This window comes from Conger conger, chromosome 2, assembly GCF_963514075.1.
Source record: "Conger conger chromosome 2, fConCon1.1, whole genome shotgun sequence".
NCBI lineage: Eukaryota > Metazoa > Chordata > Actinopteri > Anguilliformes > Congridae > Conger > Conger conger.
In genome coordinates, this window is record NC_083761.1 from 60,351,066 (window position 1) to 60,365,198 (window position 14,133).

Genomic DNA, 14,133 nt, shown 5'->3' on the forward strand with positions numbered 1-14,133 from the left:
CCAAACGAATATAGGGTAGCTTAATCATCAATTGTATGTCAAACTATTCATTTTAACATGTAATGATGTGGGGGGGGTTGGTAGATTATATATTTCAGTTGAAGATATCATGTACAGTGGGCTCCAAAATTATTGGCACCGTTAATAAAAATGAAGAAAAACTGCTGCATACAGATACAGATTATTATCAGTGTTGTTTATGTGCAAACATATAGAAAAACTGTATGCTTTTATTTCAATACATTTACTCTCATGTTTCAATGTATTTTATTAAGTAATCCCATACCATAGGGGTCAAAATTACAGACACCCCTAACAATTATTGTAAATAAATTCAAACAAAGTGAAAATGGCAGTACCACTATATTGTGTCATCCCATCATTTCCTGTTCCACTAGAGTATAAAAATGACAGGTGACAAGCAAGTAAAATCCCTTTGTCATCCATCAGCAAAAGCCAATGAGCTGTCAATTCAGAAAAGACAGATGGTAATTGACCATCACAAGCCTGGAAATGGGTAAAAAAAAAATAATAATACATCAACGGTTAATCATACCATTTAAATTATATGGGCAATAATAAAAAAAGAAAGTAAAACATGTTTCAAACTTGCCAGGAAGAGGACGCAAGTGCCCGACAAGGTCAAGAGGTTTGGTTGTTGTTCAGACCAAACATCAGAATGGGGAATAATGCAACTGGAAACAGCCTCTACTGTGCACACTGAGCAAAGATGCTGAGGGCAAAAGATTTTGCTACTCATAGAACCCAACAAACACAGCCCATTTACTACTGGGGGGGGTGGGGGGGTGTTGCAACAGATGGGCATGATGTTTTTTTACCTATGCCAAGAACCAACCCTGGCGTCACCTTACAAAAGAAAAAAAACATAGTGATAGCTGAAATAGGCATTACATTCTGTGATTAAAAAATTCAGTGAAGAGATATGAGTAGACAAAGACAAAATAAGCCATCTTCATGAGAGAGACCCCATATGCCTTATCTTTAAATGGCAAGGTAAAAAATAGCTGGCACAGCCTGCAGGCCCATTCCACAAAGAGAACGTAAGGCTGTGAAGAAGCTTCAATGAGACATATAATGCAAGATCCCTTCAGGAGGATGTTAAAACACAAACACACAAACCACAAATAAAGGTACAAGCCTGCAGACAGCCAGCCCTGGGAATTAGTCACTGAGGGTGTTATACTTGAGAATGCACTTATAAAGGAGAGAATTGAAACTAAGACACACATTGCTTAACAAAGTGAAAAATATGAGATGCAGGAGGGTTTTCTAATGCAACACCTCAGACAGCCAGACTGTACCTCAGATATAGCAATGCAGATGGAGGGCTTAATTTAGCCACACCAGGGAATGTCTACAATAAACAAATTATCTACATTTTATTTGGCAAGGGGCAAAATAAAATGGTACTAAATGCATTTTTAATGTCGTATGACTTTAATGCTCATATGGCAAGCTTTCATGCTTGACGGTACCATAATTGACTTGTTTATTTTGTGTACCAATACAAATAAACAGCACAGTGCATTTTTTTCTGTTGAGCTACAATACACTGGCATTAATATTTCATCCTAAAATAACTAAAATGTCAATAATTCTGGCTGTCCAGAGAACTTTTTCAAACTCATTACACATTTTGGTTAAGAGACCAGTTCTCCACAATGTGCCTTAAACAGCAAAGGGACTCAAATTCACGCATTTCATAGAAAAACAGATGCATCATGCTGCTCCTTCTCTTTGAGACTCACTTTAAAACCCAGCGAATGTTCCACGGCTGCACAATGGCAGAAACAGCAGTAATTAAATGTTTCCAGTGCTGTTGGCAGGGATGCAGTGAGGATTCGGGGGATGGCCAGCCACTTTTCTGTCCCTTTCATCCTGCCTGTAGGGGCCAGACTAGTTAGCAGTGTCAGTTGGTTTTGCTGATGACACACAGCCACACAATAGCACACAGGGAGCAAATGCAAATTACAGCACTGTCAGAAAGTGGGATAGTACTCTGCTTCAGCCAGAGTTTTTATTTTTTTTAAATCAGCATTAGGGGCTTTTCCCTGGAGTGGGCGGACTTGGCAGTAAAGCGGTTGGAGCCGCATACAAACCCGCAGGTCTGGGAGCATTGTTCACAATCTCGGTCCTCTCTGTGAATGCGCAGCTCTGCTGCTCTGAGACTTGGTAGCTTTTCAGCAGAATTAGCCGTCTTTCGTCTGGGAGCTGGGAGGCTGCCTGCAGCAAACCCCCATTCCTTCCAGAGGATTAATCCACTGGCAAAACTGTATCCACGTGCGCTTCTCAACAACCAGATGAGACTGAACACTCCAAGTCTATTTTAAGCCCGACAAACACAGCTCAGAAATACACAGAATACATGGCACCAGGTTTAAGACCACAATGGGTAGATGCTCTTCAGAAGCCATACTTTGTTACAATGCACAGTGGTAACTTGTTCCAGTCACCTATTTTCTGGTGCTGGCTAGTTCCTTTAGTGAGTCATTTTAGTTTTTTGCTTATTTCGTGATTTTTCCCTCAATTTCGTTTTCAGTTTTCAGCAGAGCAAACTTCCACTGGGTTGACTGGAGGGTGATGTGACCTTCAGCTCAGGGTTTGAGATTGGTAATTGATAATTGGTCATTGAGAGCAGTCTGGTGCATTTGCCTCTTGGCCAATCAGGGTGTGACGACGTCCTGTCTTTTGGGCTGAAGAGAGGCAGTAACCTGTATGCCCGGTTGATTTCCTGGTTTGCTTCCTTTTTGCAGAGCAGCAAAATCATTAGAGTTAGAAATGCTGATGCTTTTGGGCCACCTTTGAGAAGTCTTTACTTGCTCTAGTTGCTGTCAACTTTGAGGCATTTCCGTGTCACTCTTTTGCCTGAGTCAGGGTTTTAGGGCATATCATTGCAAAGCTTATTGGTGAGCCCTAATGATGGCCTTTCCCTGCAAGTTTTAGTGGCTTTGTTTGAATTCATTTGAATTATTTTTATTTATTTTTATTTTTGGGGGGGGGGGGGGGGGAATCAGAGGGGAAAGGGGAAATATTTCTTTGTTATAATAGTTATTGAAGAGGCATTTGTAAAAGAAAATTCTGAAGAAGCATTTCGTATAATTCTACTTAGTCCTTCCTGCTTCCCTTTATTTTATGTGGTTGGGACCTGCTTCTCAGGCTTCTTCCTGATCAGCTGAAGTTTGGGTATTGGTACTGCTACTGTATTAAATACCATACATCAAGACCGTTTTAAGGCACAGTAAAGGCCTGGGTAACTAATAGCATTTCCTGTACCACCTTTTCTAATCATAATGGTGTTGACATAACTAGTCATTATGATTGCATGATGTTGGAATTGGATTGTATTTGACAGTTATTTGAAGTGCATTGCATTGTGAATAGTGTACTCTAACCCTGATTATTGCAACCATCTTGCCATGAGCTCTTTTGTCAACAAGAAGCTGATTGGAATACCATGACTTTATGCATGCATCTTTGATTCATGCTTTTTATTACATAATCTAAACATGGCCATACACAATGTAATCCATTGCATGGGCCTCACAAACATCAAACAAATGCTGTAGTGGAAACACTAACCGATACATTCCTCTCCAAACTGAAAGTAGACCAATAAACCTAACGGGACACATCTGGGCAACAAGAAACAACTGTCCATCGCCTAAAAATTGGGTAGTCTGATACAAAAGATGATATGTTCTAAGTCAGGGTTGCACAACAAGGGCTGATCCGTTTCAGGATTTTGTGCCAACTTTTTGTACTAATTAGCTCAATGATATCTTGATCTGACATCTGTATGAGCACAGACTGCAAGTGTATCCTAAAGATGTTACCGTGCTCCAGCGAAGGAGTGAACCAGCAAAGTTTATAGATTTGTCAGAAAACAAACTAAGGTAATTGGTTGGAATGAAAACCTGCTTGCAGACCAAACCTCCAGGACCGGAGTTGTGCACCCCTGTTCTAAGTTGTTCAACAAATCTAGATAGAAATACCAGGAAATAAAAGCTGAAATTCAGATCTGTCATCTCATGTACATATTTTGACCTCACACTCAATTGTCCTCAGTGTATAGCAAAAACAAAAGAATTGACCTTGCTGTTCCAGTACTTTTGGAGAGGACTGTATGCTTACACCTTATGGTCAGCAGAAAAGATAACTCATGAATAAAAGGAGTCATGTTTAAATTAGTAGAGCATTTGGGTGTACTGAGATTACACTGCTCTGCCTGCCAAACAGTGGCACAATGGAGCAGTAATAAATCAATAAATAACTATGAGTATGAAACACTTAGTTGGGTGGGTGCCATATTTGGGAGAGCTGCCATGTCAGATGAATGATGGACAGTTTTATATGTACACAATCTGAGCCGTCAGGCAGGATTCCAGAAATTCTCTTCATTAACATGTGTGGAATTCCAAAACTGTAATAAATTCTGAAGTTGGTCAGCTTGCCACACGTGCAGGGCTTTGTCATCTAAACGTCACAGGTTTGCACCTTGTAAATGCTGTTAGCTGTTAGCTGATTGGGTGATGCCTGTCTTAATGCACCCAGGGCTGGATCTAACAAATTTTGTCATTAATGGCATTTGGCAGATGCTCTTATCCAGAGCGAAGTACAGTTGATTAGACTAAGCAGGAGACAATCCTCCCCTGGAGCAATGCAGGGTTAAGGGCCTTGCTCAAGGGCCCAAAAGCTGTGTGGATCTTATTGTGGCTACACCGGGGATCGAACCACCAACCTTGCGGGCCCCAGTCATGTACCTTAACCACAAATAAATGTATATATTTTTTATAATAATAATAATAATAATAATAATAATAATAATAATAATAATAATAAAGGCTCTGAACATGTCCAACAAGTGCAGAGACTGTAGCCTCTTGCTAACATTATTAATTCAATTTGTGGTATGCCATTTTGTGATCATTTTCCTGTCACCTTCCTGTCAGCTTTCACCAGTCTGGCCCTGCTCCTCTGACCTCTCATTAACAAGGCGTTTTTGCCCACAGAACTGCACACGTTTTTGCACCATTTTCTGCAGAGTGTTGTGCATGAAATTCACAGGAGATCAGCAGTCAAAATCACTTGGATCACATTTATTCCAAATTCTGATATTTGGTCTGAAAAACAGTTGAACCTCTTGACCACATGTGCATGCGTTTATGCATTTAGTTGCTGCCACATGATTGGCTGATTTAAATATTTGCATTAACAAGCTGGTGTACAGGTCTACCTAATAAATTGCTCACTGAGTGTACCTGTGTATGTTGCTGTCCAATGTGAAGTGTCAATTTCTAATGTGATGATGCAGTATGATGTAATCTAGTTCTGCATCATCTAGTTTTGCATTCTAGTTTGAACATTACTTAGGGAGGGCAATAGAACAGATGAATGAGCTAGCTATATGAAGTGAATCAAAATCAAAAATCAATAGTGAATCAAAAAGGTAGCCAGCAATTTCTTTTTGATGCAGTTGCCATGCAGACAGTGTTGAAATTACACTGAACATTTTACTAACAGAACAGCCTACATATGGTCCTACTCTGGATCAGGACAGGAGCATAAGTACTCCAATTGTTGATTTAACATTGGACATTTTACTGTGCATGACAAAAAATTACTGTGTGCCCATTAAGTAAGTGTCACAGCAGGCTACAGCTGTAGCTAGCTTTAGAGCTCCAGTAAATCTATAACATTCCCTGCTAAATTGCTGTCATTGGATCCGTTTAGAGCTGAGATCGTTCCACAACTCAGTCTACGAACTACCCAGTATCTTTGCTGATGAGGTGTGGAAATTACTGGACACAGGCTCACATTTACACATTAAATTGCCTGTCAAATGAGTGAACAATATAATGTGAGTAAACAAAGTGGTTTTCAAGGGACTTCTTATGGGATGTAATGTTATAGCCTAATATTTGACTTGGGCCTACTGCCACTGTGGCATTTTTTCAATTTGTGTAGTAAAGCTACCATGCTAAAGAGCAAGTGCTGTCCAAGAAATCGCGATTGATAATTTAATCCACAATGCTCGGTTTCTAAAAGTGAAAGATGCCGATCAGCTCCAAAACTAGCCTAGAGATAGATGGTACTGGTTGCAAACTTCCAAAGAAGAGGACAAACGTGCACATTTGGTGAGGAAGAGGCTGAGGAAGGCCATAAAGAACCCAGGATCACAGTTTAAGAATTTCACAGTAGGTACATCTTGGGGTCACAAATTCTCCAAGAACCATAAAACGGAACCTCCATACCAACAAACTCTTTGGAAGGGTGGCACGAAGACAACTGAGCACAATAAACAAAACCAAGCATGTGGAGTCAAATGCTCAATGTCATTGGAATTATAACTAGATGGTCAGAATCATCGACATGTTTGGCGGTACCAGGAAGGCACCAGGAAATCATGGCAGAAACTCTGGCTAGGAAGCTGAAACTTGGTCATAGGTAGATTGGAGTCATTGTCCAGCAGGACATGTGTAAAGTAGTGCACTTTATTAATGATTCAATGGAATCAGGTAAAGTTTTACATTTTTCAAATAGAATAAATATTTCCCAACAAAATAGGTTCCACAATTATTGACACCCCTGGTTTAAGACTTTGTGAAACTCCCCTGGCAAAGATGACAGCCATTCATCTTTTGCTATAATTTGTGATCAGCTTAGAGAAAACATTTGGATGGATTTTTGACCATTTTCAATGATTAGCAACGATTTTCAGAATCATTGATATCCTTGGGATACCCACCTCTTCAGTTCAGAGCACAGGTTTTGGGATTTAAGTCTGGACACTGAGATTGCATTACAGAACATGGTTGCTGTTTATACTTAACCATGTTTTGTGGATTTTGATGTATGCTTGGAGTCATTGTCCTGCTCAACAATCTACTTTTGACCAAGACTTTCTAGCAGAGGCAACCAGATTTCCTGCCAAGATTTCCTAGTTTGTTGAATTAATTGTGGCATTGATGTTAAAGAGTGCCCCTGGACCACTGGCAGCAAAACACCTCCAAAACATCAATGACCCACCACCATATTTGACAGAAGGTATGATGTTAAATTCTGGTCTCATCTGATCATAGCACTCTCTTACAGTCATAATTCCAATGAGGTTTGGCAAACTCAAGATGCTTGGTTTTGTTTATTGTGCTCAGTAAGGGCAGTCTGTGCCACCCTTCCAAAGAGTTTGCTGGTATGGAGGTGCCATTTTAAGTTGGTGACCCAAGACACAAACAATCTCTACCATTCTTAAACTGCTATTCTTACTTACTTGGGTTACTTATGGCCTCCCTTACTGTCCGTGGGGATAATATGCACTTGCATCCTCTTCCTGGCAAGTTTGCAACCCTTACATATGTTTTACGCCCTTTGTTATTGCCCTTACAGAGCAACGTAGTATACTTTAACCTTTTTTTATTTTTTTGTACCCATTACCCAAATTGTGATGAGTACCTTCTGAATTGACAGTTATTTGGATTTTCCAATTCATGATTGACAAAAGGATTGTGTCATTCCTCATTCTTTGGACTAGCGAAACATTAAATTATGGAATGACACAATATAGTTAATTTAGACTGAGATTAACGGAATGAAAGTAAAAATGTATTTTCACTTTGATCTACAATAATTGTTAGGGGTGCCAAATACAAAACATTGAAACAGAGTAAATGTATTAAAATAAAAATGGATAATGATCGATTTTATCATATGCAGCCTTTTTTTTCTCCATTTTTATTAAGGATGCAAATATTCTGGAGCCCGTTGTATATGTAATGTATATAAAAAATGCAGTTTGGTTGCATATTTGCACTGCGGAACAGTTAAAGCTTCAGGTAAGAATGTTCTTGCCGGCCTAGTATAATAAAGATGACATCACTTTCGCTATAGGGGAAGTTGCGTAACGTTTTAATTCCTAACGCCATCATGAAATAAAACAAACCAAACAATCGTATGCAGATTATATGCACAGTATTACAGCTATTCCGTAATAACAGTTGGCCTACATTAGTTTACGGGAATTTAACCACAAATGAACACGGTCAATTATAATCTTTTAAATGCCCACAGACTGTGCAATCGTCTACTTGCATTCTAGACGGGTGAATCATGGCAGTGTGTCATAATATGCAGCAGTCCCAGCATCAATCGTAGTTTACGAACCACGAACTGTAAAGATCTATCGGCGAATGCATTTGGTTTTCTTACCTTGCTTCTATAACAGTATAGTATGCTGACAATCCAATTCTATGCAAAGTCACTGGTCTCTGTATGACGTTTAGTCACGTTTTCCCATGCGCTAGGAGGAGAAGCCAGGTGAAATATACTAAATTGTCGCTACCCTATTAGCAAAATATTATATTTGGATATATATTATCAATGTAAAGGCCTACAGTAGGCTACGTGTGTAAGATCATCTCTAGCTGTTTCTGAACGGAAAGACGGAAACGCACGTCTTAAATCAAAAGCTGTGAGGAAGCCACAATATCGGAGTCTATTCCTCATTCATTGAATGTCCCATCACACTCTACCTCCTATTTTATTCTTACGCGCGCAGGCGCGCACTCATTCGTTGTGTTCGCTGTTAAGTAACTAGCATAACCATGTATTTAGTGTAGCCTATAGTAGTGAATAGCTGATCTGTGTGTGCGTGTACGAAGATGAGAATTATTCATAGCTCAATGCGTTACATGCGGATGGATAGACCATTGTTTAATTTTAAAGCTTGAGTGTAATTATTCGAATTCGAATGTTTTTTTTAATTTTTTAATTTTTAGCTTTGGCATAAATTTAATATTTAAGTCTTGAGAACCATTTCTGCATTTGTCTGTCGAGCCATGTATACATGCTATGTATAAGAAACATTAAAACAATCTATTCACGGACTGCCTTTACTTATTATGCACTGTGCATCCCGTAACCAATGCTACGATGAACGGAGACTAGGCTTTCTATTTATAGCACACGCGCAGTCTGTGCGTACCCCCACCCACCCCCATTCTCCTCATTCGGCACTGCTATACAACAGATTGAGAAATCCTATATGCCTATTAGAATACTGCCCAGAGTCCCTCAGTATCAATAATTAAAATATTTTCGTGGTTGGGGGATCTGGAGAGTGCACATTTTAAATAATTCATGATGAGATGGAATTGTGTTTTATGTATTCATTTATTTTGGACCGTTGTCTAAGTGTGCATGTACATACAGTATATGTGCATATTTGAGATATAATATGCGATGTTTCATATTGGATGTGTTGCATGGTTAATTTGGTCCCAGTAACTGTTAGTATTATTGCTGTAAGTTAAAGATGAAGAATTGGACCCGGATGTTATTTTTTTACCATTTGTTCATTTTACCTGACATTTTTACGATAAGCTGCAGGCTTTCAGATTTGTATGTGCTGTACTGAGACGATAATCATTTATGAAATATAGAATGATCTATTCTGTCAAGTTCAGCATCTTCATGGCAGAAACAAATTTCACTTACTCATCCTCAGGTTCTCTTCACGAATACACCAAATCTTCTGTACTGAAAAATATTAGAATTTGCATGAATTAATGCTTTTCTGTCTACCTCGAAAAAAGTGTACAGGTGTATTCTATGACTCCCCTCTCCTTGTTGTTGTCATAAAATGTGTTGTCATTTATTCCATGATGTACTCCGTGCTGTCATTCAAGAGCCATGGGGGTCATTCTTCACACAATCACTGAATCATGAAAGAGATTTATTTTATGTCTCACAATCGATTTCCTCACAGCCAGCCTTCTCACAGAGCCTTCTTTCTACAGCAACTGCTGAATCTCATTCAACTTTGCATACTACCCAATTCATAGTTTCATTTATTTTAATTTGTAACTTAGCTGATGCTTTTATCCAAAGTGACTTACAGTTGATTTGACTAAGCAGGGGGCAATCCTTCATGGAGCAGGTTAGGAGCCATGCTCAGGGGCCCAACAGCTGTCCTCTTATCGTGGCTACACTGAAGCTTAAACCACCAACCTTCCAGGTCCCTGTCATGTACTTTAGCCACTAAGCTAGTAATTCATATATAGTATATGTATGTATTTGTGTGTATTGTATGTGTGTGCGCGCAACACTGAGTGCAAAACGGCATGCAATGAAGCATGCTTGACAAATTACACTTGTCCTCCCCCAACCAAATATCTACATGCCCTGTATACAATGGTGTACTATTGCATGCTGGATAGGAATGTACAAAGACCCACAAATGAAAGAGAAGATTGTCACCATCAGATACATTGGACAACCATAAGTGTGTGCGTGTCTTTTGTTTGGTTAACAATATGTTGGCGTGTGATGATTTTCAGTAAGCAGTCATGCTCGGTTTCTCAACCTTCTGTGTGCTATAATATAGCCGTGACACAGCTCCTGCTAAAGCTCTTGTGTTTATTTTATTATGTCTGCGATAGTGGGGACAGGTGGAAGTCATGGGAGTGAGGTGTGAGTGGCAGACTGAGGGCGGGGGCTGGCTGTACTCTTAGCATGGTTTTGGCAGCACTGCCTCTGTTTTGCCTTTGGTGGCAGATTGTGTCAGGCTGCACCGTGAGCTGAAAGGAAATCGAGTAAAATGCATCAGTATAAGACATTGGTGGAAAAGGTTTGGTCGTGTGTTGTGATTTACAACTACCACTGTCTAATACTATCCAGGCTGTGTTTGAGTTTAAACAGAATGAGACTTGCCTGTTACCTCAGTTTTATTGAACTATTTTTTACCGCTCATTGACTTGCATGGCACTTGTATAATCAGATATGTAAGTGATAATCGGATCAGATAAATATGTCTAGACCTATTCCAGTGAATATCCCACAGATACAGACAACACTACAAATTTTTGTAATTTGCCATTTCGGGGAGAAAAAAACAAACTAAGGTGCAAATCAGAGCTTTTCAACATCAAAAAATGTTTAACCCTCTGTGCAGCACATAACTGCTCAGAGTTTAGGTACTTAGTTTTCACTTCTCTACTTTGTAGCTCCACATTTCTTTGAACAGCTTTGTTCAAGATTCCTGAAAATTATGAGCACCCTGTCTAAAAGGATAGTGTTTTGCTCCATTGATCCACTGTACTAAGTACCTTGACTGTGACTTAAAAGCCAATCAGCTAGCTGCTTCAAGGACACACTGCACTGCGGATGACTCAGCCACAGCTGTTGCTATGGAGACCAGCTTCCTGCAACTGCTGTGTCTCTTAGTACCTCGTTGCTAAGCAACTGTGCATTTGTGTGTGTGTGTGCATGTCTGTCTGAGTGAGTGTGTGTGTGTGTGTTTATACACTTTTTAGCAGCACATTAAAAACAAATTTACATTTTAAAGCTCATGCTATGGCCTATTTGTTGTAGTTTAGCACATTCTGAGTATCCATGCAGAACTCAAATAACTTTTTTATTTTTTATTTTAACTATCACAAAGCTATTTCTTTTAGGAATAGAAACAAGTTGTGTGACTATTTTCCCATCCCTTCCTCCATTTATTAAACTGCAGCCCTGACTGGTGTTGGAGCCTATCCCAACATACACTCAGTGATCACTTTATTAGGTAGACCTGTACACCAGCTTGTTACTGCAAATATTTAATCAGCGAATCATGTTGCAGCAATTAAATGCATAAATGCATGCAGACATGGTCAAGAGGTTCAGTTGTTTTTCAGAATGGGGAATGCATGTGATCTAAGTGACTTAGATCAGTGAGCATGGAATGATTGTTGGTGCCAGACAGGGTGGTTTGAGTATCTCCAAAACTGCTAATCTCCTGGGATTTTCAAGCACGTGTTAATGAAAAATGTCAGAGGAGAAGGGGTAGACTGGTTGAAGCTGTCAAGAAGGTGACCATAATCCAAATAACCACATATTACAACAGTGGTATGCAGAAGAGCATCTCTGAACACACAATGCATCAAACCTCAAGTGGATAGGCCACAGCAGCAGAAGACCAATAAGTCTAACAATATGTTTAATAAATAACTAATAGAGTGCTCACTGAGTGTACATTGGGTGAAAGGCAGGAATATTGGAAAGGCCACCATTTAAACTCTCCAATGAACCTAATCTGTATGTGTGTGATTTGTGGGAGGACACCTGAATACCACGGAAGGCATGCAGACAGGGGAGAACATGCAAAGTTTAAGTCTGGACAGTTTTTTATTCATTTATATGAGGTACTCTTTGGATTACAGCAATGACAACTAGCTCCATCTTCACCCCTGATTGCTATGAAACAATGCAAAGGAAACATATTGGTATAGGGTGTATGCTTCATGGGAACCTCTAACACAAGGCCTGATGAGTGATTATCCAACAGCTAAACTATTCCCCAGTAATGTGTCGAAAGTGCAGCATTTGAATTTTGCTCCTTTAGCATAGATAATATGCCTGCTCCGCACCGGAATCTCTCGTTTCCCAGCCTTGCCTGAGAACAGTGCCCCGCTCTTAATCTCCATACATTCTCAAAGAGCCCTCTGTGTACACTGGCCAGGGCGACTCCCCTGGCCTAAATTTGCTGATGAGCAGGGCCTCTTTAGAAGTAGGCCTGCACAGGGTACACATTCATAGAGGTGGCACAAAGGTCCTCAAACCAGTAAACAAACAAACGGCGGAACAATGAAGGCAGAGGCCCCCGGTCGACAAGCTTGCGTCGGTTTTTTCGGTTGGTTTTTCATTCATGCTCGTCCACTACAACCCACCCACCAGCCCGTCCACCTACGGCAGGAGCGCTTCTCGGGCCGGATTGACGTCAGCGCTGACGCACGGGCCTCGGAGTGGACTGCGGATCAAAGGCAGCCACGCGCGCAGCTAAAGAGGAAGTATTTTTAGCTGGCAGGGAGAGGAGCGGGGGAGAACGCAGGGGGGAGGGGCGGCCGGTCGCAGTCTACCACTACCCGCTCAGCATATGGGCCATTGTTCGGGGGCAGGGCCTCTCTTTCTTCCCCGCTTTCTCCCCGAAAAATGTCTTATCGCTTAAGCCGGCAAGCTGGATCCAGATCACTGCATGCATGCTAAATGTCAGCTCATTAAATTCCCTTTCCTCCACTTTCTCCAGTTCACATGCAGCCCTCGGCCCTCTGTGAACCCGCGTCCTCAGAGCCGCTTCTCAAAGGCTGCTTTTCATGCACTGTATTATTTGTTGCTTATTTCTTTTCAGCCAATCACACTCCCTCTACCAATGGGGTCGAGGCAATAGTGTTCAGAATATGCTTGGGTACAGGAACGCCCTGATACTTCCCCCTTGATCAAATACAGTATATCTTAGTAAGGCATGTAATTATCAGATTCATGGTCAGAGAAATGTTACTAAAGTATCCATTTATTAAAGTTAAGATGTATTTCACTGAAGAACAATTTTCCCACAGAATTATATCATTTTCCAGATGTGAGGTGTGTAGCCTACATCTTGGTTGATTCTCATACATTGGTACAGTGTACTAACATTACTATCATGTATCTGCTTTGGAGGCAGCTAGCTAACTATGACACACGTCATACTTCGTACGTACAGTATCTCCATTTAAACAGTTTGACATACACTGAAGCTCAGGTTAAATCTAACACAGTTTAAGTGAAATGAAAGCCTCAAAAGAAATTAAATTGACCAGTCCTTTCCGTGTAGCGACAGCTGCCTGGCTAGCATAGTGAATTCATTTTGTTGATGTCTATGACTAGCCTAATAAAATAACAGAGCTGACGATTTAGATCTACGCTGACCTAGTTTGTTTCTTTTTGGCCACCCTTGTTAAACTGTATCCGACACGTTCACAAATTGAGTGCTTGCTTGCCACTTTGGACAGTCCGTGAGACTGGATGCTGCTAGCCTGTCCGTATGCTATGTAACGTACTACGTGCACGCGATAATGTTGCCGAACATTACGCCGGTCTCGTTCGTTTAGAGCTTTAGATTATCCTGATTTATGTTAGCGTTGTGTCTCCCCAGGTATATGCACAAGTCATTGTCGAAAATTGTCATTAAAATGTAATGCAATTTCTGAATTACCTACAGAATTGGGTTCCCAACAGAAACCATCCATCCATCCATTATCTGAACCCACTTATCCCGAACAGGGTCGCAGGGGGGCTGGAGCCTATCCCAGCATACAT